This window comes from Erpetoichthys calabaricus, chromosome 1, assembly GCF_900747795.2.
Source record: "Erpetoichthys calabaricus chromosome 1, fErpCal1.3, whole genome shotgun sequence".
Taxonomy (NCBI): Eukaryota; Metazoa; Chordata; class Cladistia; order Polypteriformes; family Polypteridae; genus Erpetoichthys; species Erpetoichthys calabaricus.
The window spans coordinates 156210792-156224215 of NC_041394.2; the positions used below are offsets into that span (position 1 = coordinate 156210792).

At 41.0% G+C, this 13424-nt stretch overlaps 1 protein-coding gene across 1 annotated transcript in view; it reads left to right on the forward strand.

The window, feature by feature from the left end:
* LOC114656292 (ninjurin-2) overlaps positions 1-13424 on the forward strand; it is a 193616-nt gene that overhangs the window by 21289 nt on the left and 158903 nt on the right. The window lies entirely within an intron of this gene.

Consider the following 13424-nt stretch of genomic DNA (forward strand, 5'->3'; position numbering starts at 1 on the left):
ATGCAGGTGACAGAAGCCATCCTTAAGCTGCGAAAACAGAAAAAACCCATCCGAGAAATTGCTACAATGTTACGAGTGGCAAAATCTACAGTTTGGTACATCCTGAGAAAGAAAGCAAGCACTGGTGAACTCAGCAACGCAAAAAGACCTGGACGTCCACAGAAGACAACAGTGGTGGATGATCACAGAATCATTTCCATGGTGAAAAGAAACCCCTTCACAACAGCCAACCAAGTGAACAACACTCTCCAGGGGGTAGGCGTATCGATATCCACATCTACCATAAAGAGAAGACTGCATGAAAGTAAATACAGAGGGTGCACTGCATGGTGCAAGCCACTCATAAGCCTCAAGAATAGAAAGGCTAGATTGGACTTTGCTAAAGAACATCTAAAAAAGCCAGCACAGTTCTGGAAAAACATTCTTTGGACAGATGAAACCAAGATCAACCTCTACCAGAATGATGGCAAGAAACAAGTATGGACAAGGCGTGGAACAGCTCATTATCCAAAGCATACCACATCATCTGTAAAACACGGTGGAGGCAGTGTGATGGTTTGGGCGTGCATGGCTGCCAGTGGCACTGGGACACTAGTGTTTATTGATGATGTGACACAGGACAGAAGCAGCCGATTGAATTCTGAGGCGTTCAGAGACATACTGTCTTCTCAAGTCCAGTTAAATGCAGTCAAATTGATTGGGCGGCGTTTCGAGATACAGATGGACAATGACCCAAAACATACAGCCAAAGCAACCCAGGAGTTTATTAAAGCAAAGAAGTGGAAAATTCTTGAATGGCCAAGTCAGTCACCTGATCTTAACCCAATTGAGCATGCATTTCACTTGTTGAAGACTAAACTTCAGACAGAAATTTTTTTTTTAATTAATTATAATTAATTAATTTTTTTGCATTTATATAGCGCTTTTCTCACTATTCAAAGCACTTAGCAATTACAGGTTAAGGGCCTAACAGAGCAGAGTCCCTTTTTGGCATTTACGGGATTCGAACCGGCAACCTTCTGATTGCCAGTGTAGATCCCTAGCCTCAGAGCCACCACTCCGCAAACAAACAGCAACTGAAAGCCGCTGCAGTAAAGGCCTGGCAGAGCATTAAAAAGGAGGAAACCCAGCATCTGGTCCATGAGTTCAAGACTTCAGGCTGTCATTGCCAGCAAAGGGTTTTCAACCAAGTATTAGAAATGAACATTTTATTTCCAGTTATTTAATTTGTCCAATTACTTTTGAGCCCCTGAAATGAAGGGATTGTGTTAAAAAATGATTTAGTTGCCTCACATTTTTATGCAATCGTTTTCTTCACTCCACTGAATTAAAGCTGAAAGTCTGCACTTCAACTGCATCTGAGTTGTTTCATTTAAAATTCATTGTGGTAATGTACAGGACCAAAATTAGAAAAAAAGTTGTCTCTGTCCAAATATTTATGGACTTAACTGTATGTGGTTAAACGTATGATTATTGATTCAGTGCATGAGTGTGCTCTGTCATGGACCGACACCTCGTGCACAGTTGTTTCCTGCCTTGATTCTAATGCTGCCAGAACAGGCACTGACCTCTCATGAGCCATAATTGAATGAACAAATTTGAAAATAGATGTGTGCGCCTCTTCTATTAACAAATGCTGGGAGGTGTAGGACGCCAGGATTTATACTTTCTTATCCTGCCAGTATGTTCACTTTGTTTCACCACAGAAAAGAAAAACAGAAGATGTCAGCTTAGAATCAACTCCCACAAACACTATGCACAGTAGCTTGTCAGATTTTGCTCTCATCTTGGCAGGAGACGTAATAAGTGATTCCTGGCATACAAATAACTTTTTTTTTTGACATAACTTTTTCTTCTTTTGCCTAAAACTAAAGGTCTTCTTAAAGCTCAGAAGGAACTTCATTTTACCTTTCCATGCATCTTTGGATTATTTGTGTGTCTGCTAATATGCCTTTGTACTACAAGAAAAAGCAAGTGTATTCTTTCTTGATCAGACAGTCAGGTGACCCTTTAAAACTCGGGAGTATTGTTTTCCCAGAGCCTCTTATCTAAGCCTGTGCCATTCCGAGGTGTTTTTGTTCAAAAGCTGATTGCAATACAACAGGGCAACCGTGGCTGATTTGAAGATGGAAGCTCTTCATAGGTGGAATCTGATCCCACCCAGTCTACTAACTTCTTTCTTGCTCTGTTTTTATCAGTGAACTGTTTGAGTTGAGCAAGCTTTCTACTTAATAATTGGGCATGCAGCTTATGGCACAAATTCAATATAATAAAAAAATGAAAAAGGTGGACTGAGATTTCCTAAAAAGGACTTCTTCCTTAAAATGAAAAGTACACGTTTTTATACCCACAGGCGTAACTAAACACTTTCCATAATCCCAATTAAAATATATTCACCAGCAATAAACCCATGAAATAAAGAATGAGCCATGTGTAAATTACAGAAGAAATCTTTCTTAACTCTATGAATCAACATCAAGCAATAACACTGATGGCTTCATCCTTCAGCCAAATGTAACTCGTCTGTGGTCAGTTTAGATGGCTCCCAAGTCGATCTGTCCGTATACAGGCTGAGGCTAACAGTTCTACACCTTTTGTTGGCATGGAGAGATTGTCTTAAAGCATAGCAGTAAAGAGCAAGTGGTAGAAGATGCAATAAATAGAGTGTTGTTTTTAAAGTGGTTCACTTTGTATTATTTGTACATGACTTTCTCTGTAAAAAAATGTTTAAAAATAATGTCTTGTGATGACTAGTACCCCATATGAAGGGAGTTCTTATATGGATAACTTATATGGATAAGTTCAGTCATGGAAGGCTAAACAGTCTACCACTCTTATTTTCCTGTAGCAGGCCTGATTTATACTTATGTGGGAGAATAGAATAATCCAGACGAAGCACAAGGCCACCATGGGTGATGATGGTGCACGAACACCTCCTTGAGAAAATGTTAACAAATGTGTGGTCAATTCTAAACTTCCAATACTACTAAAACAATCTTCCCACCCCACTGATCTGAGATCTTTGATGCAGATAATAAGTTGATAAGGTAAAACAAACCACCTCTTTCTCTTCATGTGTTAACTCCTTCTTACTTTCACTACCCTCATTAATAGACAGATAGTGTGAAGGTTAGGTGGCATTGTTACCCCTTTATTTCCAACAGACAGACACTCTGGACACCAGGTAAAAGCACCAAGAAGATATTTTAATTATTTTCTTCTTTAAACAGTGCCTCCCAACGCCACAGCCATAATAAACAGGCAAGTAATAATCACCAAGCACAATAATAATCAAAGTATTCTCTCTCTCTATATATATACGAGGGGGGACCCAAAAATAACCGGAATTTTGTTGGTGTTAGGTTGGTACTTGTAGTACGTGGTTGGGCCGCTAGGGCGATCTAGTTACACTCCTCACAAGTCAGTCTGCCAAGTGCCATCAGTCTGGAAGGTTGTGCTTGTGTTCAGTGAATTTTTTTTGTAAAAGTAGTTTTGTGCAAGCGTCGTTTTTTTACGATGGACGATTATCATGAGCAACGCGCAGCAGTGAAATTTTGTTTTCTTCTTGAAAAAAGTGTTGCAGAAACTATTGTTATTGAAACAGTATGACAACCCTGAATCACCCACCCTACTCACCGGATTTAGCTCCGTGTGATTTCTTTTTGTTCCCTCGGATGAAAAAAGACTTGAAAGGAAGGCGTTTTGTTGACGTCGAAGAGGTAAAACAAGAAACGACCAGAGCATTAATGGGCATTACTTCAGACGAATTTAAAAAATGTTTCGAACAATGGAACAAACGGTTAGATAAGTGTATTTCCGCCAATGGAGAGTACTTTGAAGGAGACTAATTGTAGTTTGTACAGGAAATTAAATTAAACACGTTTTAAAAATATTTCCGGTTATTTTTGGGTCCTGTATATATACTGTATATATCTCCTCCACACCTCCTAGCAACCTTTGTCCACCTCCACCTGACTATGGCTCGCCTGCTGGGTGTTCCGCAGTCCTTTATATAGTTCTTGACCCATAAGCACTTCTGCTCTTCCATCCATTGTGACCTGCCAGCACTTCTGGGTCAGGCGGAGAATTCAGTTCTATAGATAGATAGATAGATAGATAGATAGATAGATAGATAGATAGATAGATAGATAGATAGATAGATAGATAGATAGATAGATAGATAGATAGATAGATAGATAGATAGATAGATAGATAGACTCTGGATTTAGTTTGGCTTTTTTCACACTGATGAAAACAGATCTCTGCAAAGTGATGTAAATTAGAAATGTAAGCACAGAATAATTGATCTCATAATTGTTCAAATTAGTATTTACTAAATGCACTTTTGGCAGCCATGATAGTCTTGAATTTGTGCACACAGGTCTCTCTCAATCAGCTTTGCACATCTGGACACTGCAATTTTTCCCCTTTCTTCTTTGCAAAACTGCTCAAGCTTTGTCTGATTGCATGAAGATCAAGATTAAGCAGCCTTTCTCAAGTCCAGCCTCAAATTCTGAATTGAATTGAGATTTGGAGTGTTACTCAGCCACTCCAGGACATTCACATTGTTGTTTATAAGCCATTCCTGTGTAGCTTTGACTTTGTTCTTGGTGTAAATGTCTTTCTGAAAAACAAAATTTCTCCAAAGTTACAAGTTTCTTGCAGACTGCATCAGGTTTTTCTCGAGGATTTCCATGCATTTTTCTGCAGTCATTTTACCCTCACAAGCCTTCCAGGGCGTGCTGCAGAGAAGCATCCACACAGCATGATGCTGTCAATTCCATGCATCACAGATGGGATGATGTGTTTTTGATGATTTGGCATTTAGTACATTAGCCAAAAAGCACCAATTTAGTCTCACCAAACCACAGAACCTTTTTCCAGTAGAACAGAGTCTCCCACATTAGCTGAGATATCATGTGCATTTTTTCTGTAATGGCTTTCTCTTTGCTATTCTCCCATAAATTGACTGGTAAAGAACCCAGGCAACAGTTGTGTTTTGTACAGTCTCTCTAATCTCAGTAACTGTTGCTTGTCACCTCTTCAGCGTTATCACAGGTCTCTTGTTGGCCACGGTTGCAGTCTTCTTCTTTCACGTTTTCTCAGTTTTTGTGGATGGCAGTCATCAGGCAGATTTACAGCTCTGTTTTTCTTTCTTTATTTCTTAACACTAGAATTACCAAAGCCTGCGAAAAAACTCGTAAATCCATCCCACCTTAAATCCCTTCGCACCTCTCCTTCAGCGTCTTTTGTCTTTTAAATGTGTCGATAAGCAGCAAGCAGCCTACTCTCACATCCCCTCACCGCCACACAAAGTTTTCTCAGCTAAAGTCTGTTTACCTGCGTGTCAGTTGCTTAGAGTTGTATAGACTAGAGTAAATACTATATCATTATTTGGAACACATGCATTTCATGTGTGTTCTGTGTCTACAACAATCTATGTAAACACATCGTTTAAACAGAAACGTATTTCTTGTTTTAGTAATAATTGTCAAAATGTAGACATGAAGCGTATAATGTGTGAAAGGTACAAGTAAAACAAAACAAGTGCACTTTTATTCAAGAATATAACTGCAGAAAAAGAACCCGCGTTAGGGTGCAACATTGACACGTCTTTAACCTGACTGCTTTGGTGGCGTAACGGTAAGAACCGTGCAACGTGCATTCTTTCTCCGATACAGAATCCTCGTCATCATCTGAGTTCACCTCTGTTATAGCATGTCTTTATATGAAAACAGCAGTGTCAGATCGGGAGGAGCATGAACGTGACTGGGAGAATAAAATTGAATAAAAAAAAAAACATTAACCTTTACAAGTATCATAAATTTACACTGGCTGTTACAGACTCAAATCAAATGTATGTTTTTATTCTAAAATAGTAAGAATAAGAGCAGTTCACTTCTCAAAATGGAATCGTCTGGAGTCAAACTCGTGACACTTTAATTACCAGTTGGCAGTTCTTACCATTACACCACCAAAGCAGTTGTAGTGAGGATGTGTCAATTTCGCACCATGACACGGATTCTTTATCTGCAGTTATATTCTTGAATAAAAGTGCACTTGTTCAATAGTATATTTGTACCATTTGTGAAAGTATTTATTTGATATTTTGACTTCAGGCTTTACACATTAAACATGTCATGTCTACATTTTGTCAATTATTACTAAAACATTAAATATGTTTCTGTTTTAATGATGTGTTTACATAGATTGTTGTAGACACTGAACACACATGAAATGCATGTGTTCCAAATAATGATATTGTATTGATAAAAGGTGTCATTTTGCTTGACTTCTCACTCTATGCAACTCTAAGCAAGTGACACGCAGGTAAACAGACTTCAGCTGAGAAAGCTTTGTGCGGCGGTGGGGGGATGTGATAGCAGGCTGCTTGCTGCTTATCGACACATTTAAAAGACAAAAGACACTGATGGTGAAGTGCGAAGAGATTTGAGGTAGGACGGATTTACGAGTTTTTTCGGAGGCTTTGGTAATTCTAGATAGATAATGTATAATATTGTATAATGTTAAATGTTAACGTTTACCCCCCCGGGTGGAATTGAAGAGTCGCATAGTTTGAGGGAGGAACGATCTCCTCAATCTGTCAGTGGCGCAGGACAGTGACAGCAGTCTGTCGCTGAAGCTGCTCCTCTGTCTAGAGATGACACTGTTTAGTGGATGCAGTGGATTTTCCATAATTGATAGGAGCCTGCTGAGCGCCCGTCGCTCTGCCACAGATGTTAAACTGTCCAGCTCCATGCCAACAATAGAGCCTGCCTTCCTCACCAGTTTGTCCAGGCGTGAGGCGTCTTTCTTCTTAATGCTGCCTCCCCAGCACACCACCGCGTAGAAGAGGGCGCTCGCCACAACTGTCTGATAGAACATCTGCAGCATCTTATTGCAGATGTTGAAGGACGCCAGCCTTCTAAGGAAGTATAGTCGGCTCTGTCCTTTCTTGCACAGAGCATCAGTATTGGCGGTCCAGTCTAATTTATCATCCAGCTGCACTCCCAGATATTTATAGGTCTGCACCATCTGCACACAGTCACCTTTGATGATCACGGGGTCCATGAGGAGTCTGGGCCTCCTAAAATCCACCACCAGCTCCTTGGTTTTGCTGGTGTTCAGTTGTAGGTGGTTTGAGTCGCACCATTTAACAAAGTCATTGATTAGGTCCCTATACTCCTCCTCCAGCCCATTCCTGATGCAGCCCACGATAGCAGTGTCATCAGCGAACTTTTGCACGTGGCAGGACTCCGAGTTGTATTGGAAGTCCGATGTATATAGGCTGAACAGGACCGGAGAAAGTACAGTCCCCTGTGGCGCTCCTGTGTTGCTGACCACAATGTTAGACATGCAGTTCCCAAGATGCACATACTGAGGTCTGTCTTTAAGATAGTCCACGATCCATGCCACTAGGTATGAATCTACTCCCATCTCTGTCAGCTCGTCCCTAAGGAGCAGAGGTTGGATTGTGTTGAAGGCGCTAGAGAAGTCTAGAAACATAATTCTTACAGCACCACTGCCTCTGTCTAAGTGGGAGAAGGATCGGTGTAGCATATAGATGATGGCATCCTCTGCTCCTACCTTCTCCTGATATGCAAACTGCAGAGAGTCAAGGGCGTGTTGAACCTGTGGCCTAAGGTGGTGAAGCAGCAGCCTCTCCATGGTCTTCATCACATGTGATGTCAGAGCAACAAGCCGGAAGTCATTCAGCTCACTAGGACGTGATACCTTTGGGACTGGGGTGATGCAAGATGTTTTCCAAAGCCTTGGGACTCTCCCCTGTTCCAGGCTCAGGTTGAAGATGCACTGTAGAGGACCCCCCAGCTCCGATGCACAGACCTTCAGCAGTCGTGGCGATACTCCATCTGGATCCACTGCTTTGCTGGCATGAAGTCTCCTCAGCTCTCTGCTCACCTGCTCTGTTGTAATTATGGGTGGGGATGTCTCTCCTATGCTGGTATCAGCAGAAGGATGTGTGGAGGGTGCAGTACTCCGAGGTGAGAGTGAGAGTGGGTTAGGGTGGTCAAACCTGTTGAAGAAGTTGTTCATTTGGTTTGCTCTCTTCACGTCTCTCTCGATGGTGGCACCCTGCTTCGAGCTGCAGCCAGTGATGATCTTCATCCTATCCCACACGTCCTTCATGCTGTTATTCTGCAACTTCTGCTCCAGCTTTCTCCTGTACTGCTCCTTCGCCACCCTGAGCTGGACTCTGAGTTCCTTCTGCACGCGCTTGAGCTCATGCTGATCACCGCTTTTAAAAGCCCTTTTCTTCTGGTTCAAAATGCCCTTGATGTCACTTGTAATCCATGGCTTGTTGTTAGCATAGCAGCGTACAGTTCTTACTGGAACTACAATGTCCATACAGAAGTTGATGTAGTCAGTATTACAGAACAACCTCCTCAATGTTCTCACTATGTGATCCCTGCAGGATATCCCAGTCTGTAGTTCCAAAGCATTCTCTAAGAGAGTGCTAATGATTAATTTTACTGGACTCCAAGGACTATTCAGTGTCTTATGTTCTTATCTTATCTCCATCTCCTGCATTGAGCTTTTCAATCACCTTTTCACAAAGTTGCTTGGAATGTTCTTTTGTTTTCATTGTTGAGGTTAGGCCACCATACTGACTCACCACAAGTTAGGCCTTTCAGATCACAAGCAGTGAGAAGTCAAGCAAAATGACACCTTTTATTGTCTAACTAGAAAGATTACAATATGGCAACTCAGGCCCCTTCTTCAGTCAAATCAATATGAATCAATACAAATACCACCTGTTTTAATCTGGAAATTGCTCTGTGGTGTCACAAACTCAAGATCTTCTCTCATCTCATTGACCAATAAAGGAAGACTCTCCCCTGCTCTGCTGATGGGACACCTTTCTAAGCTACAGCAGTGTACTTTCTTCAAGCTAGATCTCACCCAGCCCTTGTCACAAATTCTTAGAAATACCTGGTCTACTACAGCACTTAATACATTTCAGGGTCATGAAGAGCCTGGACATATGTGAGTAGCACTGGATGCAAGGTGAGGACTAACATTATCCAGTCCCTGGGTGGTGACTTCCTTTGATTTCTTTTACTCCTTCACTTTTCCATCACATGGCTCTGTAGCATTGGAGTTGCTTAGCAACTTAACAAAGATAATTAGAGTCACAGGAAGACAGCATGGGAAAAGGAGAGTGTGTAGAGCTAAGTAATATACCTGACACATGTCCATTTAAAATGTGATAATACTAAAGAAGGACCGACTGCCTGTGTCTTGCATACATTTCCGACTCCAAACACCCATTTGGCGATAAAGAAAAGGAAGAAGCAGTTGGGCTGGAGGCCTATAATAATAATAATACATTTTATTTATATAGCGCCTTTCCCATGCTCAAGGCACTTACAGAATATAATAAAGAACGGCAGCGTATACAGTATATAGCATTGTACAAACCAGATAAATAAATAAAGAAGATTAGGACAGTGAATTCTGAAAAAGAAGAAACAGACAACATAATTGATGGTCTAGCACACACACACAGGTTACATTAGCATCTTGACAGAGAAGTAAACTGAGAGAAGGGTAATAAAGTCAAATAGAGCTAAAAGCCTTCCTGAGTTTTGAGTTGTTTTTTAAAAGAATTCATGGAGTCAGCTGACCTGATTAATTTTGGTAGGTCATTCCAGAGTCTGGGCGCTATACAGCTGAAGGCCCTGTCACTCATGGAGTGTAGATTAGTGAGGGGCACAACAAGATTGCCAGAATCAGAGGACCTTAGTGGGCGGGCAGGCACATAGTGATGGAGAAGGTCACTGATGTAGTTTGGAGTGAGGTTATTTAAGGCTTTGTAAGTTATTAGTAGGATTTTATATTCGATTCTGTAAGACACAGGGAGCCAGTGGAGACGGAGCAGGATGGGTGTGATGTGCTTGCTGCTGCTGGTTCAAGTAAGGACTCTTGCAGCTGAGTTTTGAATAAGCTGGAGCTTTGATATAAGATTAGAAGGGGCACCTGCCAGTAGGGAATTACAATAATCGATGCGGGATGTGATAAAAGCATGGACAAGTTTCTCAGTGTTAGAAAAGGAGAGGAAGGAGCGAACACGGGATATGTTACGGAGGTGAAAGTAAGAAAGTTTCTTAATGTGATTTATGTGGGCGGAATAAGAGAGGGAGGAATCAAAAATGACACCAAGATTTTTTACAGTAGAGGCAGGTCTGATGAGATCACTGCCAAGATAGACTGGGAAGGAGCTCATTTTATTAAGTTGCATTTTAGTCCCAATTTGCAGGAGTTCAGTTTTATTGCAATTTAATTTTAAAGAGTTCTGCTCCATCCAGGTTTTAATTTCGCTAAGGCAGGTTGTGAGCTGAGAAAGCTCTGATGAAGTTCCACTTTTAACATTGAAATAGAGATGAGTATCATCTGCATAAAAATGATGACCCACTCCATAGCTACGGATAATATGGCCAAGGGGAAGCATGTAAATACAGAAAAGCAGAGGACCGAGGACAGAGCCTTGAGGGACTCCTTGTGTGACTGGCGCTGAGCTGGATCTGCTCTTGCCAAGACTAACAAACTCTTGCCTATCAGTCAGATAGGACTTGAACCACTGGAGGGCAGTGCCAGAGATACCCAGCATGTTCTCCATTCTGGACAGTAGGATGTCATGTCTGACAGTGTCAAATGCTGCACTGAGGTCTAACAGAATTAATATGCTGGTTTGTCCAGAGTCTGCTGCCATAAGCAAATCATTGGTTACCCATAGCAGAGCAGTTTCACAGCTGTGCCGTGCCCTGAAACCAGACTGAAAGGGTTCCATACAATTATTAGAGGTTAGGTAATTGGTGAGTTGGGAAGCTACAACACGCTCAAGAACTTTTGACAGGAAAGGTAAGTGGGAAATAGGCCGGAAATTGTTAAGATTGTCAGCATCAAGACCAGACTTTTTTAACATTGGGGTTACAGAAGCAATTTTAAAAGTGAGCGGCACAGAGCCAGTGTCAAGGGATGAGTTTATTATTGTTGTAACAGTCGGGATTATGGCATGAAGGCAGGATTTAAGTAGTGTGGTGGGGATGGGGTCCAGTATACAAGTAGTCGGCCTCATCTTACAAAGCAGGTCATTAACAGACGCAGATGTGACTGGTGAGAACTTAGAGAAGGAGCTGGATGGAGTGGGAAAACAGAGAGAGATATAAACAGATGATGTATTTATGTTAGTTGAATTATTTAGATCATTAATTTTGTTACAGAAAAAGTGGAGGAATTCCTCACAGACTTCAGTAGAAGAGGTAGTTGGGCCAGATGCGGGTTCGAGTAGTTTATTAACTACAGAGAACAAAACCCTTGCGTTATCATGGCCACTTTCTATTATTCTGCCGTAATGGGTGTTCTTGGCAGAAGTTAGTGCTTCTCTGTAAGCTCTTTGGTGGTCAGAGAAAGCCTGGATGTGCACGGTGAGGCCAGTCTTACGTGACATTCTCTCAAGGCGTCGGCCAGCTGCTTTCATAGATCGCAATTCTGAGTTATACCAAGGAGCTGAACGCTTAAAGGAAACCTCCTTATGGTTTAAAGGAGCTGTTTTATCTAATGCTGAAAGAAGGGCTGAGTTATAGTGGTCAACAAGACAATCTAGTGTTGGTGGAATAGGTGAAGACAGTAAAAGATCAGAAATGGATCCAGAAAGGACAGAGGGACAGATATTTTTAAGGTTTCTGTAAGAAATTTGTCGTTTACAGGTAAGAGGAGGGAAAGGCAGTGAAACAGTGAAAAATACTGCTTTATGGTCAGAGAGTCCCAAATCAGTGCTGTAAATGTTGGCAACAGATAGTCCAGAGGTGCAGATCAGATCCAATATATGACCGCCAGAGTGGGTTGGAAAATCAACATATTGTGTCAAGTCAAAGCAGTCCAGTAAGGATAGGAATTCATTCCTCAGTTTAGATGTGGGGATGTCAATATGGATGTTGAAATCACCAAGAAGGATAATTCTCTGAGAGTAAGAGCTTAGGTGGGTCAAAAGTTCAATCAGATCGGATAAGAAGGATGCATTGTATTTTGGGGGACGATAAAGAACAATGAGTGAGACAGGACCTGATTTCGTTATTAGTTTAAGAGCCAGGCACTCAAAAGACAATGGACAGTCAATCGGGATTCGTTTAATATTTAAGTCAGCTCTGACACAACTGCTTATAAGGCTATAATTAAAAGCTCACGTCCAGACATGTTAGGTATACAGTGAATGTTGAGATCTCTTGAATAAATGATTAAAGAAAATAATTAGGCACTGTTCCATATAGCATTTTGAAATCTCAATAGTTCTTTGTCCCTGATGCTGCAGTTTTAAATTCCCTGATGACTCATCTATGCACACCATATTAACCTAATAATTTCAACCCACTTATTCTAGCACAGGGTAGGGTTGGGGGGGTGGGGGGGGGTTATTAGTTGGTCGTAGCCAGTCCTACCAGTAACAATGACTCTGTGCCAATTAGGAATTACTCACTAATCATTTAACTGTAAGTGCAATATAAGCAGTATATCACACCTATAATTGTTTATACTATTTTATTGAATATATATGACACTCTCTAATGTCTTGGCTATATATTCGACATTCTAATATCACACTTCCTCATCGTGCATTTCTATCCACTAGCATCACTTACACAGTACTGTATTGAATGTTCAAAATTAAATATATATTTACATAATTGTATGGTTATACAAGCAACATACACTAAAAATACTATAATGTATATACAATAAACACTAACATATCAACTTCTTAATTTCATTCACTGTATTCATACTATATATGTCTAATATTGTGAATACACAAGATAGATAGATAGATAGATAGATAGATAGATAGATAGATAGATAGATAGATAGATAGATAGATAGATAGATAGATAGATAGATTATGCTTGATTTATCCATATGGGGAAATTCAAATTTTATAGAAGCTCAATAAACAACAATATCTTCCCTTCAATAAACAGAAATAAGAGATGTTACTGTCAATACAGGCTTGGAGGTGGCAGTAAGATGAGGTCAGATCTGCTCAGGTTGTGCCTCAGGAAAAACATTAATATTTGAATTGAGCTGTGTGCACTATGTATTGTGAATGGAACCCTGGGGACAACACCAGGGAGGAAGATGTCCAGGCATATTTAGAGCCATCACAGGGCTCTGAACTATCTAATGGAGGTAGTAGGGAAACTCCTGCACTGTGAGATCTCACACTGTGACAATGTGAGATCTCATTACAGTGTGCACAGGCTCTTTTTTGATAGAGGGGAGGACAACCTATCTAGTGCTCACCAGTCCTCTTTCTAAGGTGGTTATGACACTGACATACAAGAACACGTGGGGCCACTAGGAGGAGCTCTGTGGTACAACCCAAGGGCTTCTCAATAGCATCCAAGAAA